A 22,276-nucleotide genomic window follows, 5' to 3' on the forward strand; every position below is an offset into this window, starting at 1 on the left:
TGGTCTCACTGTTCTGTTAAACCCTGGGGACCCCAGCTAGGCAGAAGAGATTGCCTTCCAGGGTGCAGATTCTGGAGGCAGCTGAGCTGTGTGTGCATACTTTGTAAGGCCAGGAGTGTGACATAGAATTCTAAGAGATTTTGAGAGGATCAGCTTTAGCTAGGACCTGGGAGGGCTTCATACGTTTATATAGCATGGGGTAGTTGTGGGCAGCCAGTGCCAGCCTCTGTGCGGTCCTAGAGACACATGGATTGTGGGAGGTGCTGCATTCAGGCCCTGAGAGGCCGCTGGCTTCTCTCTGTGTGCATGCTGAAGGGTTTGGATAGGAAAGAAGAGGCAGAATGGGGGAGAGTAGGGGAGATCAAGTACCCCCAGGGACAGCGCGGGATGGTGGTAGGAGGCCAGCCTGTGGAGTGTGAGGCCAGGCGCCCCTAAAGTTACTGATTTTTTAAAAGCAATATATTATTACACACCTTAGCCCTCCAAGTCCCACAGCTCAGGTCTTGTCCCTGGGAAAGTCTCTGGAACACCAGAGGGTTGAGTCTCCGACTCCGAGGTGAATGGAAAGTAGAAACGGAAATGATGTTCTGGGTGCACTAATGAGATTGCACATTCCGCCCAGGCAGGATCTGCATTTCATTCTAGTATGCATCGCCTACACATATTCCAGTTTTTGTTTCGTTAAGTTGCAACAGTGTTCCAGGATCCAGCCACCGCCCACATCCACCTCGCACCGAGGTCCCTGCTCCCAGATCGCGGAGCTGCTCCAGCTTCTCTGGCGGGACTTGTAGATTTTGACTTGAACCGTTTTCAACCGTGAAGAGGGTAACATCTTACTCTCCAACCTAAGTGGCGCCCACAAAACTCTCAGCTTTTACCTTAAAATTGAAACATTAGCTTGAAAAAGAAAGCAATGCTGCTGCCCAGGAGAAGAAACAGGACTCAAGCATACCTAAACCCTAAAAGCCCGGGAGCGAATCCCAGCTCCCGCCCCCGCACAGGCCCAGCCCAAGCCTGACCTCACCCCCACCAACGCCTCGTCTCTATGGTTACCGCCAGCCCCCCCTCCTCCCCCCGAGGCCTCGCCTCCCCCTCCCGCGGTCCTTTCGCAGGCTTGGCTTTGCTCCGCGCCCCGCCCAGGCCCCGCCTCTTCCCTCTGCGCGCGCGCAGTTGTCTGCAGACCCGGAAGCGGGTTTCGTGGAGCCGAGGCCAGTCTGTGGAGTGTGAGTTTCGTCTTTCTTGTTTAAACCTGCGCCTCGCAGTCCCTCCCCGAAAACCCCCCAAAATTCAGACGCTTCCGTGGGAGGCCGGGGGCTTCCCCTGGGTTTGAAATCCACGAGGTGGGTCCGCGCCTTTCTCGGCCCCTAGAGGGCAGCGCCGGCCGCCCCTCAGGAGAGGCTGGTTCTCACCTGGGCCGAGAGATTCTCAGCCCTCCCGGGAGACGCACGCGCTTCGCCTCCCCTCGCGTCCCCCTCGGCCGGCTCACCTGCTCCCCCGGCCAACGCCCGTCAGTCCCCGCCTCTCCTTACCCTGTGTTGGGGAGGTGACTGAAAAGGGCCTGTCTTGAGACAGTGAGTGCACCCCGCACTGGATAATGTGCTCTTGTGGGAGGCGGGCATCTTATTACATCCCCCTTCTGGGTGAGCGAGGAACCCGAGAAGAAGAGACAGTGTCCACCTTAAAAACACAAGTCAGTCATTTTACTAGCAAAATGAGTTTATTCTGGAAGAAACAGAGGAATTTGCAGTTTGGGACACGCATGGCGTGCATAGGCAAGTCGGGAGAGAAAGGAAGGTCAGCTTTTATTTTTAGGAGGAAATTGGGGGCGGGTTGCTTTAAACAAAAGTTCATTGGAGAACGGGATTGGAGGTGGTGGCTGTTTTTCGGCGGCTGCAAGTGGTGGTTAGTGCGTTTCCTCCTGCTGGGGCAGGAAGGGATCTTCCTTTTTTTCTTAAAAGCAGATGAAATTCTCGTGTAAAAAATTTCCTCCCTTGTTAAAAATAATTCTTATCTTCTCTTTTCCTGCTGGTAAAGCAGGGTGCAGGGAGTGGTACTTGCCTGAGAGCTCCCACTTCGGGGTTTCCCACTCCTTTTTAAATGAGGTTTCCTTATTTATTTTCACAAGACCCACTGAGAGAATTATAGAAAAATGAACAAAGAAGAATGAGGGAGAACCACAAACAGATGGAAAAGTAGCAGCAGTGGGAGAAAAGAACATTGAGAAATTTAGAGTAAGAAGGAAATCTACAGGGAGATAGATGTTGGGAAACAAAATGTGGAGAGGAGCCCCCCCCTTTTTTTAAGATGGGCAATGGGAGCATAGGTAACAAAGGAGGAGGCACTTCCCAGGCAGTGAGGGGAGAGTTTAAAAGAACTGGAGTCGTGGCAGGGACTACTGGGTGTCCAGTCGGTTAAGCATCAAACTCTCCTGCTATCTCAGGTCATGATTTCAGGGTCATGGCATGGAGCCCCAAGTCAGGCTCCGGGCTCAGTGGGGAGTCTGCTCAGGATTCTCTCTCTCTCCCTCTGCAACCCCCACTGTACGATCTCTTTCTCTCTCTCTCTCAAATAAATAAATAAATCTTAAAAAAAAAAAAAAGAGTTCACATCATGGCAGACAGAGCAATATGGTGCTGGAGGAAAGGAGGGGACAGTGGGAGACAGGAACAGAGGTAGGAAGCTGAGCAAGCTGGGGGTGCCAGAGAGTGGGCACAAAGGGGGCGTGGCAGGGAAAGAGCAAACTTTTTTAAAATTTTTTATTGTTATGTTAATCACCATACATTACATCATTAGCTTTTGATGTAGTGTTCCATGATTCATTGCTTGTGCATAACCCAGTGCTCCACACAGAACGTGCCCTCTTTAATACCCATCACCAGGCTAACCCATCCCCCCACCCCCTCCCCTCTAGAACCCTCAGTTTGTTTTTTCAGAGTCCATCGTCTCTCATGGTTCATCTCCCCCTCCGACTTACTCCCCTTCATTCTTCCCCTCCTGCTATCTTCTTCTTTTTCTTTTTTCTTAACATATGTTGCATTATTTGTTTCAGAAGTACAGATCTGTGATTCAACAGTCTTGCACAATTCACAGCGCTCACCATAGCACATACCCTCCGCAATGTCTATCACCCAGCCACCCCATCCCTCCCACCCCCCACCACTCCAGCAACCCTCAGTTTATTTCCTGAGATTAAGAATTCCTCCTATCAGTGAGGTCATATGATACATGTCTTTCTCTGATTGACTTATTTCACTCAGCATAACACCCTCTGGTTCCATCCACGTCATTGCAAATGGCAAGATCTCATTCCTTTTGATGGCTGCATAATATTCCATTGTGTATATATACCACCTCTTCTTTATCCATTCATCTGTCGATGGACATCTTGGCTCTTAGGGAAAGAGCAAACTTAACTGGGAGAGTAGATGGGAAGTAGAGATGGGGGAGGAAAGAGGCAGAAATGTGTGGAGTTGGATAATCAGAAAGGTTGGAGAGAAAGAGCACCAAGATGGGAAACAAGTTGCAGAATGGGGCAGAGAAGGGGAGAAGTTGCAGAAGGAATCCAGAGAAGGGGAGAAACAGCAAGACAGGAGAGGGGAACAGAATGAGCAGAAACCCAAGGGAAAAACAGAAAAGCAAAAAAAAAAAAAAAAAAAAAAAAATATCAAGAGAGGGAAAGACAATAGTGAAGAAAGGGACCCAGATGAGTGATGAATTGATTGGATATGAATGAGTAAGTGTGTTACATTGATGCGTGGCTTTATAATACACTTAAAATTGGATTAAATTATGCAGATCAGGATGAGCATTGCAAAACTTCTGTCTAAAAGGCTTGTGCATTTTATAATTATTTATATCAGAAGATAACTTCTATTTGTAATCCTTGTTCAGTTAAGAGGGCAGAGACTTGGGTCACCTTCATCCCTTTGCCTGGGCTCAGAGGAAGGTGGGGCAAGAGATGACTGTCACTACACGGTGCCTTTTTTTTTTTTTTTTAAGATTTTATTTGACAGAGACACAGCGAGAGAGGGAACACAAGCAGGGGGAGAGGGCAGGCTTCCCGTGGAGCAGGGAGCCCGACATGGGACTCCATCCCAGGACCCCGGGATCATGACCTGAGCCGAAGGCAGACGCCTAACGACTGAGCCACCCAGGCGCCCCTACACGGTGCCTTTTTAAGGAACATTAAAAGTGTTGCTTTTTTGTAATAGATTTACTTTATTTTTCTTCATTTATATTATTTTTCTTTTTGAAGCTTAAAATAAATCTTGTTTATTTAAGTTTTACTTTTCTATAAATAATTATTAACTTCTGAAGTAAGCTTTGGAGCTACCCTATAAACAGTTTATGGCATTCTTTTCTAACTATGACCTTCCCATTTTTAGGGGTGCCTGGGTGGCTCAGTTGGTTAAGTGTCTGCTTTCGCCTTGGTCGTGATCCTGGGGTCCTGGGATTGAGCCTGCTTCTCCCTCTCCCGCTCCTCCTCCCTCTGCTTGTGCGCACGTGCTCTCTATCAAATAAATAAATATGACCTTACCACTTTTAAAAATTTTGATCTCATGCATTCAATTTAAAATTTTTTTTAACTTTTTCATTTTTAGATTTATTTATTTTGAGAGAGTGAGAATGAGAGAGAGAGAGTACATGACAGCGGGGAGGGTCCGAGGGAGAAGCAGACTCCCCACTGAGCAGGGAGCCTGATGTGGGACTCGATCCCGGGACTCCAGGACCATGACCTGAGCCAAAGGCAGTCGCTCAACCAACCGAGCCACCCAGGCGCCCACTTTTTCATTTTTAAGTTAATTGTGTCCAGTTCACACTGAGGTCTGCAGGCTCTCTTCTCTTTGTCATGTATATTGAGAACATTCTTTGGTCTCTAGTAAGTAATTTTAGATTGTTCCATGTGTACTTGGTAAATATGTCAATAATCTTTTATCTAAGTTGGAACCTGATTTAATCTGTTACTGTGATACTCAGTTTTCTTATCTTTTATGTGATCTATTGAAACAGTGGGATACACGTGACCAAATAGATATTCCCCTCAAGTTCCTCTTGTCCATTCTTTGCAAATGTTGAAGAATGGGCTGATTTACTTGGAAATGTCACCTAACAGAACCCATCTGTTCCTGATGAGGAAATCTGTGACTATCTTGTTTCTATAGGTGACCCTCTTGCAGTGTTTACAGCAGGAATTCTTATGTGTTCAAAATTCTGTATTTTTTAAATCTTTTACTGCGATGTTCTGGAAAAGAGGAATTTAGTACCTGAGATCATTGTGATCATATCTTGACAAAAAGTTTCCTAGGGATGCCTGGCTGGCTCAGTCAGTGGAGGATGCGACTCTTGATCTCAGGGTCATGAGTTTGAGCCCCATGTTGGGCTCAAAGATTACTGAAAAGAAAAGAAATAGAAGTTTCCTTTGCTCAGACATGTGAAAGATGGTCCTGGAATTTTTAAGCGAGAAGAGTGATGTGGGCAAATTCTGCCCACTGGCCCCTTAAGGCCACCGTATGAGAATTCAGTTACACCAAGTTCTGCTTACCCAACGCAGACCTCCTCAGGATAACTTGGTGAAATGACTCCCTTGTAGGCCTCAGTGAGCCCACCCCAACATGGAGATGATAGACTAGACAGAAACTGATTTTGAGCAACACTGAACCCTGAATTGATTGGCAAAATTCAATGCATATCTTTGTGTGGCAATTCTTGGAGGGAGTGCCCAGTTGTCATTAGAATTTTAAAGTTGGGGGGTTGCTGAGTGGCACAGTCAGTTAAGCGTCCGACTCTTGATTTTTGACTAAGGATCTTTAGATGGAGCCCTGCAACGGGCTCCAAGCTTAGTGTAGAGTTTGCTTGAGATTCTCTCTTTCCCTCTGTTCTTCCCCGTGCTCTCTCTCTCTCTCTCACTCTAGGTCTTGCTCTCTCTAAAATAAATAAATAAATCCTTTAAAAAAATTTTTTTAAATGGGTCCTGGTCCTCCAAAACTGAAACACAGAAACACTAGGGTGGAGGCAGAGAAGCAGGCTCCGAGTCCTAGACCATCATCAGGTGTCTTTCTCTGCAGCAGGGATAAATCTGTAGGCTGATGATGTCACTCCCTGGCATTGAACCCTCTGCTGGTCTCCCATTGTCATCAGGACAAAGACCACTCACTGTGGCTACGTAGCCCTGTATCATCAGGGCCACTGTCAGGGTCTCCAGCCTCATCCTGGGAACTTACACAGTTCACACAGCTCACTCTGCCCCAGTCACGTTCACCTTGTCTCTGTTCCCAGACAACCAACCTTTTGTCACAGGACCTGGTCCCTACTCTTAACCTTTTGTCTCTAAATCATCTCGGCTCTGGCCCTTTCTCCTCCTTCAGGTGTAGGCTCAGAGATGTGTCTCCAGTCTCTCCCGCCCGCCTGTCATCTGAAGTGCCCTCCCGCAGTCAGTCTGCCATGTTACGCAGGTTGACTTGCCTCCATGTCGGTCACCCAGATGAGAAAAGCTCTTCTCCATTGACTGGAGTCTTTCCTGTTTTCCCTACAGTGGAGGGCGCCCAGACTGGCTGCTGCACCTTCCTTTGGGGTTGTGTTTAGATGCTAGGGCTGTGGGTTGCACTGAGTAGTCCTCAGGGAGACCAAGGAGCTAGGGCAGGTGATGAGGATGGTGCCCATTATTCTGGAAATTTCAACACCAATTGATGTAACCCTCGCATGGCTGCTTATTTTACGGGCTGTACTGAAGCCTAGAAAGCCGTGCAGACCAGGGTCCCCACATGTGTCACCCGCGGTGTCACTGCCCTCTGCCGGCCCCCGGGTCGTCTGCACTGTGCACATCGCCAGGGAGCAGCTGCATCTCAGGCAGGGGCTTTGCCTTCCAGCAGTTGATCTGCTCCGGGTCAAGGATCCGAATTTCCCTTCAGGAAGGGTGGGGACAAGGTCAGGAGCCTGAGGGGGCATAAAATAGACACGCTGAAGAACTAGAGGATCTTGTAATCTGCGAGTGGGGCGAGGTGGAGAGATCTAGGGGCTTCTCTGTCTCTGATGTCCTCACTGAACTCCATCCAGCCAATCTCCATCCAGTTTTTAAACTGACTCCATGTTGTCCCCGGTTGCTCACAAGTGTTCCCAGCAGGGCCAACTTCTTGGTCTCCATACTGAAGGCCCGGTGCCCTTGAGTTTGCCCTTGTGCCCATTACTGCTGTGGTCCCTGTGCCCAGTGGTCCCTGTGCCTTAGTCCAGTTTGCTCGTGTGTGCCTGGAGGAGAGGCCGGAAGATGGGGGGAAATGGAAGTGAGCCTAGAGGGGCCTGCAGGAGTGACGTGGAAGCAAGTGTGGGCCTCTAGATGGCCCAGTGAACGGCATGGGCATGTGTCCCAAGCATGGTTGTGGGGTTGGGAGATGTGTGCAGCCGTTGGAAAGGGGTGTCTCGGTTCTAGCAGGAGCTAGACCTGGAAGTGGGTTTATGGGTAGTTGTGGGGCTGCATGGGTCCGTTTGGAGTGCCATTGTCACAGCACGGGTTCCCAGGGACACAGAAGCTGAGACTGAGATTCGCCTGCTGGGGTTTACTGGGAAACTCGGGATGACAGCTGAGGAGGCGCGAAGCGAGTGGGCTTTGGCAGAGACACGTTACCCGGTGCTGTTGGTAGAACCAAGGCCTGAGCTGCGACCACAGGGAGAGCTGGCTGCAGCAGGATGGTGCCTTGGTCCTGAGGGGGTGGGTCAGGAGGCGCCCCCAGCATTCGCTCCACGCAGTGACCTCTGTGGGGTCTGTGCAAGAGTCACTCATTGACTTCTGTGTAGGAACGCAAGACTTATCGTCCAATACAGAGGATTTGGAGGAAAGGTGTCAAGAGAACCTTCTGGGGGATGACTTTGCTATTTTGGATTATTCTGATTTGCAAGTCAAGAACAATTCAGGTGCATTTTGGAGGATCTAAATGAGAGTTTGCAGTGTTTTTAGAAGATGGCGGGGTCTCATTGGGGCATGTGCATCCTTGTAGACATCTGTTGAGAGGGAGGAGGGTCTGAGTGAAGGACTCTTGGCTTTCTTTTTTTTTTCTTTAAGTAAGCTCTATGCCCAATGTGGGGCTCGACTTAACCCTGAGATCAAGAGTCACATGTTCTACTGACTGAGCCAGGCATCCCGGACTCTTGGCTTTCCGCTCCTGGTCAGCTCCCCCATCCCTCATGATGAAGACTGTTCCAAGGACACACAGGACCCCTGAACATTTCAGTTCCCCCAAATGAAGGCCATGCCGGAGAATGTACCAGTGTGACTTTGTGTGCCTGAGATTGTTCCGGGGTCACCAGCCCCACTCACCATCTCAGTACTGTATGGCATCCTTTCCCCACTGTGTCTTCAGTTTGTGTGTGTCAGGACTTAATTCAGTCAGGATACACAACTGATGGTTTTGCCCATCTTTCAGACGCACACACCCCCCAAAGCTTTGTATTCACTGTCTTCTTGCCCCTTTAAAACAAAACATTCTCTGTTAACTAATTGCCCCGCTAGTAAGCCCTCCTCTTCCATGCCCCCTTTCAGAACACCAGCCACTAAAAGCTTGCTTAGACCGTCTTCAAATCCTGCCTCCAGCTGTCACGTGAACCCCATCCAGTCAGGCCTTCAACCGCCACTGTGCCCCTGAGACTTTCTCGTTCAGAGTCACCAGTGACCCCATTTCTCAGTCCAGGATTGACTTTCCTGCCTTCATCTTGCTTTTCCTGTCGGACACAGGTGGCCCATGTGAGCGCTCCCTCTTCCTTGACACGTCTGTTCTTGGCTTGAGGACATCCTGCTAAGCTTTACTACTCTGTCCTGTTGTTTTTCCTGATCACTGGTCGCCTCTCAGCTTTCCTGCTGGTGTCTGTCGAACTGCCTGATCTCTTGAGTGTGGGGCGCCCCACGGCCTAGTCCTTGTACCTCTGCTGTGTCTACACCCCTGCCTTTCCTCATCGCCTCCTCTCCTGGTTCTCAACACCACCTGCATGTCTCTCAGTTTCTGCTCCCCACCGGACTTCTGCCCTGACCTCCATCCCGTGTCCAGCTGCCTCGACATCTCTGCCGGGGCGTGTGCATCTTAATTTGTGCAAAACTGACCCAACCTCTCCCGGTGGCCCTCCCCCCTGCACTCTCCACATCTTGGTTAAGGGCGACCCTGTACTTCCTGAGGCCTAGATGCACATCTTGGCGTGATTCTAAATATAAGATGTTACCTTATTTGTAAATGTCTTAATGTATAAGATGAAGAAAATTGGATAATTTGCTTAAAATGAGAGGAGGAATACATGGTTTCTAAAGTTCTTTCAAGATGTGGGAGGCAAATGTTGCAGGACCACTCCCTTCCTGATCTGCTTCCCCAGCGGCCGCTCTGACCTTGTCTCTTGCTGGTCACCCGCCACCCTGCTGCAGCCATGCTGGCCTCTTCCCCTTTCCTGGGCCCAGGCTTGCTCCTGCCTCAGGGCCCTCCCAAGGCCTGTCCCTCTGCCTGCAACTGTCTGGCCCCTAAGATGCGGGTGGCAAACACCCTCCTTCGCCAGGTCCTCGATCTGATACCGCCTTCTCAGGGGAGACTTTTGCCTACCCTCCCCCCCGACCTCTGCCGCCTGCCCTGCATGTTCCCTTCTGCCCCTTCCCCTTCCAGGTCTGGGTCCCGGTGACAACAGGGCCCCAGGGGCGAGCAGAGCCAGAAGGTGGGAGGTGTGCTGGGTTGGCCTCCTGTGAGTGTGCTGCACCCAGATCTGCAATCTGGATTGCAGATACAGCTCTTGTGGCCCTCCCAGAGAGTCCCCTTCCAGTGGTCACGGGGGGATAGGGCCCAGCCTCAGTACCAGTTAAAGTGTCCCAGGCGCTTCTGATGTGTATCCAGCATTGAGCACCAAGGCTCTGGGTCCTCCGTTTCTGAGGGAGAGGTGAGGGGGCCCTGCTGTGCGTGGGTGTGATCAGGGCGGGTCTGTGACCTGGAGGGGAATGTCGGGTCCAGCCCAGGTCCCCACTGCTGCGGCCAGTTCTGAAGAAAGGGGTGGGGACACTCACTTGTTGGTGTCTGGAGGAGTTCACTGTCCCTGAGCCCCCCTCCTGTGGCAGTGGGCAGCAGAGGACTGTCATTTCCACACGGAGAGGTCTCCCTGTGTGAGGTTGTGGTGCAGGAAGGACGTAGATTGATTCTAAGCATTAAACTGCAGATTCTTGATCCTTAGGATTGAATTCTCAAGACTGATCTTGTCTGAGGAAGAAGCCTGGAAGAGGAGGAAGAGGAAAGGAAGGAGTCTGGAATGGCTGTTTATCAGGTAAAGTCATATTCTTGGTTAATTTTCTGTCTCTCATTCCTGCTGTGCCCTTGTTGGACTCGCTAATCTTCTCTGACTCTAAAGTGTCCCGCCTGAGCCGTGTCTGTGCACACTCCCCCAGGCCTTCCCTCAGTCCCTCTCCTTCCACTTCGAGTCCATCTCTAGCCGCCTCAACGACGTGGAGCCTATGAGGAGGCCTCTTTGTGTCATGGAGAGATGACTTCTCTTATTTCAGTACATTTAAGTGTATATATATATATATATATATATATATATATATATATATATATATATGTTTGTGCATGAATGCATGGATGTGCAAGCCCCTAGTTTTTGAAAAGACATTAGCATTACTTCACAAATAAGTTATTAATTGTTGAGGTTAAATCTTAAGCATTTTCCATGGCTTTACATTTTTGCTACTCTAACACAAGTTAAACAGTATAAGAAGGATGACATTTATGTGCATGTGTGTTCATGTATAATGACCTTTTATCCATTTCCACGTTCTTAGCCTTGAACTTATTTCACATTGTCTCAGGGAACCCTCTGTTAGCGTACTCTTGATGCTGTCTGGTATATATGTTTAATTGTTTAAGTTCAGTTCCAAAGCCTAAACATCTGGATTCAGGAGCTTGTTCTGCCATTTCTTAGCATTTGAGCTTGGGTGGGTTTTGGGGAATGTGTGTGACACAGGTGTCTCCTCAGGACGATGGGAACAGATCTGTCTTTAATGCATGACGATGTTGTTACAGTTAGTGCGTGTAAAGCATTTAGTGTAATGCCTAGCACCTGGGAAGCGTTCAAGAGCTTTTATTCATTGCGGTTGCTATCATTATCCCAATTTTTAGATTCTGGCCTTTCTCTAAAGTCATTGTGGACATTGTCATTTCTGAAGATACCACTTGTGCCCTAGCTCATCTAGATATTGAATATCATTCAGTGCGTAAAACACAACAAATGACACTTCTTATAGGTAGCCCTGTATTGATTGTCTATTTTTTTTAAAGTTTATTTTTTCTTAGTAATCTCTACACCCAATGTGGGGCTCAAACTCACAACCCCAAGGTTAAGGCTCACATGCTCCTCTGGCTGAACCAGCAAGGCACCCCTGATTTCCTATTTTTATATTTCTTATATTGTCCACAAAAATGAAAAAAGCCATATTGATTGAGAAGCCATCCTAACCTCTTATGGAAAAGTATAATAGGCCAAAAGAAGGGACACATAACTTGTTCAGAAATACCTTATGTGGATCTGTAAGAACACCCACTTCATCTGAATCCATCCTTACACATCTCTCCTCTTCTCGTTTTATGTGAAGATAAGAACTCTCTCCATAGTTCCTTGGTGAAATGTGTTCTCATTTCAGGGATGGTTGACCTTCAGGGATGTGGCCATAGAATTCTCTGAGGAGGAGTGGGAGTGCCTGGACCCTGCTCAGAGGGCCTTGTACAGGGACGTGATGGTGGAGAACTACAGGAACCTGGTCTTCCTGGGTGAGGAAAATGTCCCTCCAGCAGTGGGGGTGTGCCCTTGGGTATTTTTGTATCTCCCCTTGTTGGCCTGAGAGCCCCTGCCCTGCTTGACTGAGATCGAAGCCCTGTCGACTCAGAAATGAATGTGGCATCTGGACTTTTCATTTACACTTCCTTCCGATGATCAGCGCAATTAATCAGGCATGGTGCCAGAGCTCAAGTATGCATAAAGCCTCACGAAAAACAAAATATCCAATTCCATTTGTTCTACCCCTGTGCTTTTGATTCCCTAGTTCTTAGAAGAAAGTGAAATATTTATGTAAACTGTTCTCTAGGTCTTCAGAGGAGGCAGTGGGTGGATAAAATTTTGAAACTGTTGTTCAGCTTTTACTGAGGTGTAATTGACAAAGAAAATTGTAATATATTTAAAGTGTACCCCACAGTGATTTGAAATACACATAGGTTGTGAAAGGGTTTCCATAATCAAGTAAGACACATTACCTCACTTGTTTTTCCTTTCTTTCTTTTTCTTTTTGGTGAGAACACTTAAGCTCTCCTCTGAGCAAATTTCAATTAATGACATTATCAACTATAGTCACCATGTTGTACATTAGCTCCTCACACCTTATTCACCATGTAGCTGAAATTTTATCCCCTTTTACCAGCGTTTTGCCATTTCCCCTCTGCCTCGCCCTCAGCAGCCACCCATCCTCCCTTGTTTCTAAACATGGCTTCTTCCCGCGTCATCATGCTCCCTCCGTGTTAAATGTCTTCCGTTTTGGCCCACATCCATACTATAATTCCTGCAGTTAAGAACGGGACAGCATGATAGTATTTGCCACACCAGTTCCTTCTTTTTTTCCAAGGTCGCAATTCTAACTGCCCTGGTACATTTATCTTCCCATAGATTGGCAAGTTCGATCACTTCTCCTGTGTGCTCTTGACTTCCTGCCCTCCACTCCTCACCTTCCTTCTGGCCTCTCCTTACACGGTACCTTGATCGGGATGGACTGCGCTAGTGCTTACTAGCATATTAATTTTGTACTCTTAAACACCCTCATTCCCACAGGACCCCCTCACCAGCCACACTGCTCTCACTGTATAAGGAAGGATCCCTGTTTATCCACTGTATCACTGTTTCAGGACACTACGGAAATCTGTATGTGCAAGGGGTGACGAGGTACTCCGGATGGCTGAGTAACACTGTTAGCAACATAACTCAGCTCTGGTGTCTCCATCGAAGTATTTATTTCAGAGCTTGTGGTCTTGACTGTGACGTGTAGGCAGTCGTGCATAAGAACACATTGTCTGAACCTGCAGGCCCAGGGCAATCCTGTTTCTCTAACTTTCTCTATAAATAGGAGTTAGAAACATAAACCCCGTGTGCCTACTGGCCCTATTTAAAAAACAGTGGTAATTTGGGGGCTCCTTGGTGGCTCAGTCAGTTAAGTATCCAACTCTTGATTTTGGCTCAGGCCTTGATTTCAGGGTCGTGAGTTCAAGCCCTGCATTGGGCTCCACTCTGGGCATGGAGCCTACTAAAAAAAAAAATAGTGATAATTTACTTCAATGCTTTTTTTGTTGTTGTTAAAGATTTTATTTATTTATTAGAGCGCACATGCACACAAGTGGAGGGAGGGGCAAAGGGAGAGGGAGAAGCAGACTCCCCGCAGGGAGCCTGACGAAGATGCGGGGCTCGATCCTAGGATCCCAGGATCATGACCTGAGCCGAAGACAGACACTTAACTGACTAAGCCACCCAGGTGCCCCTTGCTTTGAGGCTTTTAACCATGTTAGCGCTATTAGAAGGTTTAGAATATTCCATGTTTTATAGTAAAGTCTCAGAAATTCCTTTGCTTAGTAAGATGCAGCAACCTTCTGTCATGATTTTAATCAGTTGGCCTTTTGCCTATGTCTTGGCTCAGCCTACCATAACAAATACCATAAACCAGATGGCTTAACTAACAGAAATTTATTTCTCACAGTTCTGGAGACTGGCAAGTCCAAAATCTTAGTGCTAGTCAGTTCATTTCTTGATGAGCATTCTCTTTCTGATTTAGAACACTGTCTTCTTGCTGTGTCTTTGCATGATGGAAAGAGTGAGAGGTAGCAAGCACTCATATCTCTTCTTATAACGGTTCTAATCCCATTCACGGTACTCCAACCTCATGACCTGCCAAAGAACCCACCTCCAACACCATCATATTGGGGTGGACACAGACTTTCCGACCATGCAGCCCGTATTATATTTTGTATGTTTTTATTCTGCAGTTTTGTCTAAACAGTGTTTGATCTGGCCTTAGTTAATAAGGTTTTCATGCACAAGCTCTTTATTACATATACTTTGTGGACAATGACCTAAAAAATTAAAGAACAGTGTGTAAATAGGGAATTGCTCCATTGCTTGGCTGTTACATAACTGCAGGCATAAAATCATAATTGTGATTTATGGGGTGCCTGGCTGGCTCAGTCGGTGGAGCCTGTGCCTCTCGATCTCTGGGTCATGAGTTTGAGCCCCACGTTGGGTATAGAGATTACTTAAAATCATAATTGTGATTTCTGACTTCTTTCTCCAGCTATCATTCTTTATAATGTTAAAGTATTTACGTGACTTGATATTTCAAAAGTGAGTGGTCTTAACACAAATTCCAGTTCTCATATTGTGTGCTGGTTCTAGAATAGAAGCCCTTGCTTTTTTTCCTAAGAGAGATTTGTTAAGAATTCCACAAACTGTAATTTAATTTTGTGTAATTGTGGTTACTTATTATTTCTATTGTGGTTTCACTATAGGTTACTAGAATGTTTTATTAATTGTCATGATTTATAGATGCTGGTTTTTCTGAACGTATAATGCAACATAACTGACTTAAACCACTTGTTAATATTGCAAAATGGCCATTCCAGGTGAATACGGTTTTATAACCAGTATTCAGAAAAATATTTTTGTAACTTTGTTTGATTAAATTCTTCCTCATCTCCCCAGTGCTGCTATGGTTTTCCAACTCCAAATTGCCATTTACTAGATTACTCGTTAGATAAGTTTGTTTCGGATTCTTTAGCATTGGAGTATTTCATGCTGTACTTGAGCATTGATTGGTACACAAGAAGTATACAGTAAACATGTATGGTATTTTTGTCTCTTCAGATATGACAGAGCCATATATATTCTGTGAAGTGGTGTGTGATTTTGGGCCACAATGGCAAAATACCCCTTCTTTCAGGGCTAGCATAAGTTTGTACACTGATTTTTTTTTTTTTTTTTGCCATTGATTACTTAAAGTAGGCTTCTCTAAAATTAATTTGAATTACATATAATCACCCTTTTATCTTAAAGAATCCTATTCCTTTTGTGTTCCTAAAAATTGAAGATCATGGTTCCATTTCATAACTGATCAAAATATGTACTACTTTTGGTGTAATTTGTTTTTCAATATGAAATTTTTCTGTAATTAATGGGAAACCTATGGTTCTTTATATCTTGTAGCCATCTCTTCCAAATGTATGATCAAGGAATTACCACCCAAAGAGAACAATAATACAGGGGAAGTATTGCAGACGGTTATATTGGAAAGACATAAAAGCCGTGACACCGAAGATTATGCCTTTAGAGCAATCCAGAAAAATATTCGTGACTTTGAGTGTCAGTGGGGAGACGGTGAAAGAAATTACAAAGCAGTGCTTGTGACCCTTAACAAAAATCTCAATGGTGGAAGAGATCAATATGGTGGAAGAGATGCAGGAAATAAACCAATTGAAAACAGGTTTGGACTAAGCTTTCAGTCACATCTGGCTGGAGTGCAGATACTTCATACTGAAGGGAAAATTTACCAATATCACCAAGCTGAGAAGTCTGTCAACGATGGGTCTTCAGTTTCACCACATCCCAGAATTCTTCCTAGTGTCCACACCAACATTTCTAACAAACGTGGGAATGATTTCTTGCGTTCTTCATTACTCACACAAGACCAGAAAGCACACCTTAGGGAAGAACCTTACAAACGTGATGAGTGTGACAAAGCAGTTAATCCCAGTTTACACCTCACTAGACATCAGATAATCCATCCAGGAGAGAAACCATATAAATGTGATGTATGTGGGAAGGTCTTCAGTCACAACTCACACCTTGCATGTCATCGAAGAATTCACACTGGAGAGAAACCTTACAAATGCGTTGAGTGTGGCAAGGTGTTCAGTCGCAATTCACACCTTGTACGTCATCACAGGATTCACACTGGGGAGAAACCTTACCACTGCAATGAGTGTGGCAAAGCCTTTAGTGAGTGTTCAAGTCTTACTAACCATCAGGTAATCCACACTGGGGAGAAACCTTACAAGTGCAATGAATGTTGCAAGGTCTTCAGTCAGAGTTCAGGCCTTGCAAGCCATCGAAGAATTCATACTGGAGAGAAACCTTACAAATGTAATGAGTGTGGCAAAGCCTTTACGTATAGCTCACAACTCACTAACCACCAGGTAATCCATACTGGTGTGAAGCCTTACAAATGTACTGAGTGTGGCAAAGCCTTTAATCAGAGCTCACATCTCACTAGACATCAAATAATCCACACAGGAGAGAAACATTACAAGTGTGACGAATGTGGGAAGGTCTTCAGTTACGATTCACACCTTGCACGTCATCGCAGGATTCATTCTGGAGAGAAGCCTTACCAGTGTAACGAGTGTGGCAGAGCCTTTAGTATGTATTCAAGCCTTACTTACCATCAGGTAATCCACACTAGAGAGAAACCTTACAAATGTAATGAATGTGGCAAGGTCTTCAGTCAGAGTTCGAGCCTTCCTAGTCATCGGAGAATTCATACTGGAGAGAAACCATACAAATGTAATCAGTGTGGCAGATCTTTTATTCAACGCTCAAACCTCACTAGACATCAGATGATTCATACAGGAGAGAAACCATATAAATGTAATGTATGTGGGAAGGTCTTCAGTCAAAATTCGAGCCTTGCAAGTCATCAGAGAATTCATACTGGGGAGTAACAAACATAATGAGTGTGATAAAGCCTTTATTGTAAGTTCAAGCATGAATTGGCATTAGAGAGTCCACCCTAAAGAGAAATCATATAAATGTAACGTATGTGGCAGGGGACTTACACAGGCTTCACAACTCACTAGGCATCAGGATATACATCTTTAATGAAACCACATTAATGTAATGTGCATGCTAAGGCTTTTGCCCGTGGATCAAAACTGCAGAACATCACAGGACTCATACTGGAGAGCAGCCTTGCAAGTTTAATGAATCTGAAGGCTTCCTGTCAAACATTCATGCCTTTGATGTCATGAGATTATTTATACTAGAGAGAAACCTACAGATTTACTGAACATCTAAAGGCCTTTAAAGCAACAGTGTGTCCTTGGGGTTCACCAGTTCATCGTAGAACAAAATAATTCATAATAGGAAGAAGTCTTACAAATGTAATGAATATTTTTATATTTCTTCCATAACTTTCACAACAGAATCCACATCAGGGAATTCTTATGAGGAATAAAATAACTAACTCTCAAGTTCTCTAAATTTAACCTGAGATAGTACATGCCACAGAATAATTTAAAGCCAAAATGTGTTAAAACTCTAGGTGGAAAAAAAAAGATACATAGAGATATAGCAAAGGTATATAGATCCTGAAGATATTATTCTGTTGTTTCTTTTCTAAATCTTTTCTAGGTTAAAGTATTATTGTTTTACATTTCACATTTAAAACTATGATCATTTTTTTTAAAGATTTTTATTTATTTAATTGACAGACAGCGAGAGAGGGAACATGAGTAGGGGGAATGGGAGAGGGAGAAGCAGGCTTTCTGCCGAGCAGGGAGCCCGATGCGGGGCTCGATCCCAGGACCCTGGGATCATGACCTGAGCCGAAGGCAGACGCTTAACCAACTGAGCTACCCAGGCACCCCACTATGATCATTTTTGAGCTACTATTTGTACAGGTGTGAAGTTTTCGCAGACACTTTTTTTTTCTTTTTTTCTGGTATGGGAAATCAACTGGTCCAGCATCATTTTTTTTTTTTTTTTATTCTCTCTTCATTCAGTTGCCTTGGTACCTTTGTCAAACCTCAGTTGGAGGTACTTGTGTGGGGCCGTTTCTGGCCTTTTCCATTGATCTATATGTCTCTTATTCCACGAATACAATGTAGTCTTGATTACGTTTCACAATATTAGAAATCTAGAATGAGTGATTCCAACCACTTTCTTCTTCCTTTTCAGATGTTTTAGCTATTCTAGTTCCTTTACCTTTCCTTATAACTTTTAGAATAATCTTGTTTATGTCTACAAGATATCTTGATAGAAGTTGTGTTAAGCCTGTGTATCAATTTGCAGTCATTTGACATCATTTCTATGTTGTATCTTCCAATAAATGGCTGTGGTATGTCTCTATTTGTGTGATCTTTTATAGATTATTAGCATCAAAATCCCATCAGTGTTTTGTTAAATAACATATGTTTGTACTTTTTCCTTTTTAAGCAATTGTACATATTGTATTTTTGATTTCAGTTTCCACTTGCTAATTGCTACTGCATTGAAATAAGATAGATTTTTAAAAAGATTTTATTTATTTAGAGAGAGCATGAGTGTGGGGAGCGGTGGAGGGAGGGGAAGAGAGAGAATCTCAAGCAGACTCTGCCCTGAGCACAGAGCCCGACATGGGACTCGATCTCACGACCCTGAGATCATGACCTGAGCCAAAATCAAGAGTCAGACACTTAACTGACTCAGCCACCCAGGTGCCCCGAGATGGATTTTTTAAAAATGTTGATCTCTCGTGTACTCAGAATTTACTCATCTCATGGGGTACCTGGCCAGCTCAGTCGGAAGAGCATGCAATGCTTGATCTCTGGGTCATGAGTTCAAGCCCCACATTGGGTGTAGAGATTACTAAATAAATAAATAAATAATTTACTAATCTCACTTACTTTAGAGATTTGTAGATTCCATGGGCTTTTCTAGGTATACTATTTCATTAGTTTCCTAATGCGGCTGTAAGAAATTACCACAAACTACATGGATTAAAACAAAATTTATTCTCTTATAGTACTCAACATAAGACGTCTAAAAGGGATCCACAGCACTGTTAACCTTCTTGATATTCCAGGGAGGAATATGTTTCCTTGCACTTTCCAAGTTCTGAAGACTGCTTATATGCTTTGCCTCATGGCCCACTTCTTCCAAGGTGACATCTTGATACCTATCCATCCTGATTCTGTCAGAGCAACAGCTTCTCTATGTCTCCAACTCCACTGGCATCCTTCTTATCACACCCTCCTAATTATACCATGCCTATCAGATAATCCAGGATCATCGCCCATCTCAAGATCCTTAACTAGGGCATGTTTGCAAACTCCCTTTTGACATTGAATGTAACCCTTGCAGGTTATAGGGGTGAGGCTACGCCTATCCTTTGTGTGTGTTTGCGGGGAGGCATTCAGCCCACTGCAACTACAATACCTTCTGTCGGGTACACGGTTATACCTTCCTTTCTGGCCTCCGTCACTTTTCTGTCCTTAATTTCATTAGCTATAGCTTATAGTATGTTGACTAGAAGTGGTAACAGAGGATATTGTTGCCTTATCCCCAAACTGTGGGGGAAGTATTCAGTCTTTCACCATTAAGCTTGATGTTCACTGTATATAAGGTTTTGTAGCTGTTCTTTATTGAGTTGAGGAAGTTTCCCTCTGTGGGTTGAGTTCCTTGTATATTTTGAATAATAACACCATATCAGATACATAGTTTGCAAATATTTTCTCCCATTCTATAGATTGCTTTTTCACTCTTGATGGATGCTTCTGCTGTGCAGAAAATTTTTTAAAAAATTTATTGATTCAAGAGAGAGAGAACACAAGAGAGAAAGCAGAGCAGGGAGAGGGAGAAGCAGACTCCCTACTGAGCAGGGAGCCTGAAGCAGGGCTCGATACGGGGCTCGATCCCAGAAACCTGGGATCATGACCTGAGCTGAAGGTAGACACTTAACCAACTGAGCCACTCAGGCGCCCCTGTGCAGAAACTTTGTAGTTTGATGTGGTCACACCTGTTCATTTTAACTTGTTTTCCCCCTGTGGTTTTGGTGTCAAATTAAAAAACCATTTCACAGGCCAACGTCAAGACACTTTTCCTTTTTCTCTAGGAGTTTTACAGGTTCAGGTCTTGGACTTTAAGTTTTTGATACATTTTTAAAAATATTTACTTGCCAGAGAACACAAGCAGGGGGTGTGGCAAGCAGAGGGAGAGGGAGAAGCAGGCTCCCTGCTGAGCAGGGAGCTGGATGCAGGACTCCATCCCAGGACCCTGGGATCGTGACCTGAGCCAAAGGCAGACGCTTAACCAACAGCCATGCAGGTGTCCCTTTGATACATTTTTAAAGTTGATTTTATGTATGATGTGAGGTAGAGTTCTACTTTCAACTTCTGCCTGTGGATGGAGATGCGATTTCCCCAGCACCATTTACTGAAGAGACTCTCCTTTCCCCGGTGTGTGTTTTTGGCACGTTTTGCACATCAGTTCGCTGTAAATACATAAGATTATTTCTCCTCTGTCTAGCTGGGGTCTTGCAGGGCCTAATAGAGAATTATCAGTCCAGCTTCCCTCTAAAATAGCCTCTTAGAGAATTGGGCTCTCTCACCCCTCCGCTTTGCCTCATCCTCACATTCTCCTTTCTCAGGACTGCTTAGAGGAGAACGGGTGGGGGCGGGAGGCCTCCTGCCTGTCAATTTCCAGACACCCAGATGCAAATAAAGGGGTGCAAAGGACTTAAAATTTGGTGATTGAGTTTGTAGAGTTTTGGTTGTTTTTGTTGTTAAAACCTGTGTTTCAGGGGTGCCTAGGTAGCTCAGTTTGTTGAGCGTCTGCCTTCAGCTTGGGTGGTGATCCCAGGATCCTGGGATCCAGCCCCACATCAGGTTCCCTGCTCAGTGGGGAGCCTGCTTCTCCCTCTCACTCTGCTGCACCCCCTGCTTGTGCTCTCTCACTCTGTCAAATAAATAAATAAACAAATAAATAAATAAAATCTTAAAAACAAAAACAATGCTGTTTCAAGAGTTCCTTTTTTTTTTTTTTTGAAGATTTTTATTTATTTGAGAGAGAGTGAGCACATGAGCAGGAGGGACTCAATCCCAGGACCCCAGGATCATGACGTGAGCTGAAGACAGACACTTAACCGGCTGAGCCACCCAAGCACCCTCAAGAGTTCCTTGTAGCACCAAGTGTTCCACTCCTAGGGGGTCCGCTGGTTGCTCCACATGTCAAAAATAAAGAAGAGTCAAGAATGCAAATGAACAAACCATCAGAAAATTCCCTTGATACCATTTCTACTTCCTCTCTTCATGTGTGTTTGTTTGTTTGTTTGTTTTAAAGTAATCCCTATGCCTAATATGGGCATGAACTCAGGACCCCGAGATCAAGTTGCATGCTCTACCAACTGAGCCAGCCAGGTGCCTCTCTTCACATATATTTAGCTACCAACATACATAAGATCATTTTTAATCAACAATAGGGTGAGCTGTTTTACACACAACACTTCTGAGACCAAATGTATGGGGTTTTCTCTACACCAACCAATTCTCCAGCCCTCCGGACACCAACTGGGTGTCCTATAAATTCAATTCCGAAACCAACTGCTTGGAATTAGCGCAGACCCCAGAGATTTAGGACTCAGTCTCACAACACTGCCTCCACTTCAGATGCCAATTCCAAGTCCTGGGCCTCCGGTACTTCTAACCAACTGGCTATATACATGGCTACAAATTCCAGTATATTCCTGAGGTAGAAGTGGTGATATACAGGGATCATCCCTTCAATTCTTTATTCCTGATCTTAACAGAAATGCTTCTAACGTTTGGCCATTAACATAAAGTTCTATATTCATTGTAGATGAAAACTGTGGATCAGATTAACTTTCCTCCTCATCTTATGTGCTGAGCATACATTTCTATTTTAAATATAATAGATTGTTGAAATGTTTAAAGTGCTTTCCCAAAGATGTTAGCATAATGGAGAAATGTTCTAATCACGTCACAACAGGGTGTATAACACCACAGAATATTAAAATACAGGCATGACTGGAGTAAAACCTGCTGAGTCGTATATTTTAATGATTCATTTTGCATCAAACTTCAGAAGTCAAACTGCTTTCTTTTTGATGTCTTAATATGAGGGATATACAAGCAATACTACATACTTTCACGTTTTCTCTGTACTGGAAAAAGTCTGTAAATGAGAACTGCCAATACCTCGAAAAAGTGGGAAAGTTTCCTGGAAGGCGACCAGAGGCTTGTTGAATATTTCAAAGTTTTCAAGTCATTTACGTTTTTCTGATTTCCAATTCTTTTTAACTCTTTTAGTAATCTATATTTATGGAAATTATTCTCAATTTTCAAATTAAGATAAAGTTCAAAGTAATTCCTACAGGTTTTTTAAATCTCTTATTAATAATCTTATTTACTGTAATTAGTATTGTTCTTGTGTCTGCACATCTTAAAATGAGTATTTCAAAAGATCTACCTAT

At 44.8% G+C, this 22,276-nt stretch overlaps 1 pseudogene across 1 annotated transcript in view; it reads left to right on the forward strand.

Annotated features, from left to right (window-relative positions):
* The first annotated feature begins 1,169 nt into the window (after nucleotides 1-1,169).
* Nucleotides 1,170-22,276, forward strand: part of LOC113935816 — a 38,704-nt pseudogene continuing 17,597 nt past the window's right edge. Inside the window, exons 1-4 of the transcript XR_004819758.1 lie at nucleotides 1,170-1,223; nucleotides 10,186-10,275; nucleotides 11,648-11,774; nucleotides 15,238-16,747. The product of XR_004819758.1 is annotated as a zinc finger protein 665-like (transcript). The remainder of the gene's footprint in view (nucleotides 1,224-10,185; nucleotides 10,276-11,647; nucleotides 11,775-15,237; nucleotides 16,748-22,276) is intronic.

This window comes from Zalophus californianus, chromosome 17 (assembly GCF_009762305.2).
Source record: "Zalophus californianus isolate mZalCal1 chromosome 17, mZalCal1.pri.v2, whole genome shotgun sequence".
Classification (NCBI taxonomy): domain Eukaryota; kingdom Metazoa; phylum Chordata; class Mammalia; order Carnivora; family Otariidae; genus Zalophus; species Zalophus californianus.